The sequence below is a fragment of the Schistocerca gregaria genome, unplaced genomic scaffold (genome assembly GCF_023897955.1).
Source record: "Schistocerca gregaria isolate iqSchGreg1 unplaced genomic scaffold, iqSchGreg1.2 ptg000338l, whole genome shotgun sequence".
Taxonomy (NCBI): domain Eukaryota; kingdom Metazoa; phylum Arthropoda; class Insecta; order Orthoptera; family Acrididae; genus Schistocerca; species Schistocerca gregaria.
In genome coordinates, this window is record NW_026061803.1 from 3,316,589 (window position 1) to 3,320,160 (window position 3,572).

Consider the following 3,572-nt stretch of genomic DNA (forward strand, 5'->3'; position numbering starts at 1 on the left):
CGTTTCAGTTCTACAATGGTTTCAACTTAGATTTTTAACTCATCCACTTCTGTTTGAGGGATTAAATTACGCATAAGGCAATACAAAACAATTCGAAATGAAACATAACGGAACACCTGTTTATCACTTAAGCACATTTGTTTGTGTTAAGACTCCTCGCCCTGTCCATCTGTCACCATATCGTTTGTTCAGATGTCTGCGAACTGCACGATACAAGCGAGTTGGAGCATCATCATGCTGAAACCACATTTCCTGCTGGGCAATCAGAGGCACAGCTTTCAAGAACGGCCCCAATATCTTTTGTAGAAACATAAGATATGCAAGACCAGTTAGAGTGGAAGGAGGTACGGCCCAGTTACACGACAGTCTGGAATGCCTGCCAACAAACAAATATCCAACAGGCACCGAAGCCTCGGAATGTGCTTAGCATGAGGGTTTTTGGCTGCCAGACATGGCTGTTTAGCGAATTCAGAACACAGTCCCTCCCCAGTGAACTCACATTTGTCTGTGAACAGGAGTAGTTGGGTAAGGAAAGGATCAGCACATTTTGTTAGCGCAGGTTGCCTACATCAGGAGCAAGCATATATTCATTGGAAAACCTATTGTTCTCTTTTGATTGACGAGTCCTTAACTTACTATTATGCTAAGTGGATTATGACCATCTGAGGATAATCCGTCATTCCAAGAAACCCTCCACACTCCTCCCTTCCCTCTCCTTCTCCCCACTTCTCCTCCTTCTCCACCACCCCTCTGGAAATTGTCTCGCAATACAAGCACACTTATGATATGGACCCATTTGACTAATTAATTAAATCGACCAATTAATTAACCCCTCCCTATCTGGGACACCCCCAGCAGTTCCCCTCCCCTCCCCTCCCCCTCCAGGAATTTGTCTGGAAAAAGACCCAATTGATTGGCTAGCAGGTGGAAAATTGATTGCAGTGTATGGAATATTGTTTAACCCTTTATTTGGCAGTGTTGCTTTCAAGCAACATCACATTTACCTTGGCCTTATGGGACAACAAACTCTTCCCAGTGCATTTTACTGGCATTACTGCCTCCAGGCAACATTCCTTTATACACTGCCAACGCCAGTTTTTGTAATAGCTTAAGGTTTTCCACACGAGATAGCAGTTTGTGCAGTGGTGTTACAGAGATCTCCTCGTGTGAGCAACAGAGGTGTCTTATTTTGGTTCTAAAAGAGTGGATTTAAATAGATTGAAGAAAAACTGCTAAGATTACTGGCAAGATATACCCAGAGGTAAGTTTACAGCAGAAATATTTCAATCTTTGTTTGGAAATACGTAAGTAGTATAAAACTTTTATGTTGCCTGTGAGCAACATTGCCTATAGTTGGGACATGTGCCATTAGTATATTACACATGTTTACGGTGTGACAGAGAAGATATTTTTATTTTTAGGGGCTTTTTAGCAATGGATCCCAGAATACTTTATGGAATCGAAAAAGCGAGAGGAATAGTAGTTCCACTAGAAAACCCGGCTTTGTCTGATCTAAGTGAATCTGATGACACTGAACTCGAAGCTTTGGCAGGCTGTAGTGATTCCAGAGCGTCAATCTCAGTTCCATAACCAAGTTATACCAGACACTGATTCTGATTTAGGAAGTGAAATCTCAGAAGCTGAACATGTGCAAGGACCTTCTGCAGTGAATCCTTCTAGTGCAAGTGGCAGTCAAGTGAAAAAGTAAATTACAAAAGCAGTCACTTACATGTGGGTAAAGGAAGATACAACTGCTAGGGCAGAAAGTCTCTCTCCTGTGTTTTCTGATGAAGGCAATACACCACTGGGTTATTTCAGAAGATTCCTTGATTCAGAACTAATTGACAAAATTGTGCATGAAACGAACTTAAACTCTGACCAACGAACTACACGTCAGTAAACAGCAATATAAATTAAACAGAACAATTTTTCGGTGTTCTGATGTACATGGGTCTTGTTTCTATGTCTTAGTAGACTGACTATTGGTCTCAGTCAATGAACTGTGAAAAATTCACCAGCATTTTCAGTTTGAAGCGCTTTCAGAAACTCCGCCGATACCTGCATTTTAGGAGCAATGAGAATGCTGTGAACTGTACTGAAAGACTTTTGAAAATAAGACCTGTTCTTGAGTCAATTGTATAGAACTGCCGTGAGCAGAAACAAGAGTCCGCACTTTCTACAGATGAGAAGATGGTTGCATATAAAGATACAAGAGCAGGTAATTTGCGCCAATATATTCAAATAAGCCACACAAGTGGCGTTTTAAGATTTTTGTTCGTGCTGGTGTGTCTAGAGTTGTCTATGATTTTCTTCCCTATACTGGCAAGGGGATGATAACTGATCTTGCTGATGACGTGAAAATAATGGAATTGGAATACTTTTATTTTGACAATTTATTTTGCAGCCTTGAACTTAAAACATACTTAAAAAACATCAAAACATTGAGTCCATGGGCACCATAAGGAAGAACTGAATAAAGAACTGTCCTCTACATGACGAGAAGCGGTTACTGAATGACGAGTCAGCTATGACTACAGGAAGGACAGTCACTCAGACCTCATTTTAGTAAGGTGGGCAGGCTATAAAATCGTGGCACTTGCAAGCTCGTTTTTTGGTGTCCAACCACTCTCAACAGGAAAACGATGGGACAGCAATCAAAAAAGAATTGATGTGCCCTGTCCCAGTAATGTACGTCAGTACAACAAGCACATGGGAGGAGTTGATCTTGCTGGTATGCTGATAGAGCTCTACAGAGTACCAATGAAAACTAGGCGATGGTACATGAGATGGTTTGGATTTATTCTAGATCTAAGTGTTTTAAATGCTTGCCTGCATTTTTCGAAGAGAATCTCTGGACAAGAAGACCTCATCAAAGTCATTTAGGGCAGATACTGCCAATGGTTTGATATTTTCAGGTAAAAGTAAAGTAGGAAGACCTTCAACAGACAAACCACCACCATAAAAGAAGAGGAGGAAGGCAACAGCTCTGACTGTTACACAAGATGTCCGATTTGATAATATGGAGCATTGGCCTGTATACGGTCCCAAAGGTCGTTGTCGTTATTGTCCGTCTGAATATTCTACAGTCATGTGTTCCAATTGCAATCTAGTATTGTACTTCGATGCAAAGAGGAACTGTTTCCAAATATTCCTTTGCAAGAAGAACAAGAAGGGAAAATGAAACAGTTCTATTACACAGCAGGAATGCATAAATGTGTTTATAAATTAAATTATTCACGTACGGCAAACATTTTGCTTGAGGTTATCGGCAAACTCCTTTTTCCTATAATATGTATAAGTGTGATCTACTGCTGGCAATGTTGCTTGTAAGCAACGTTTCATAATTTTCATAATTTTTGTCAAAAATTTCTAAAACTGACTGAATTGTATTTCTTTAAGTATAATAAATAGATATAAGCACTTAATTTTTTTTTATTTTCACCATTTGCCAAATAAAGGGTTAAAAAGTTTCTCATACACAAGACAATGTGTGAAAGATTCTTTATTTAAACAATTTAAGGGATACAAGACAGTGTATATCATATAGTTCATTTATTTACTTTAAATATTTA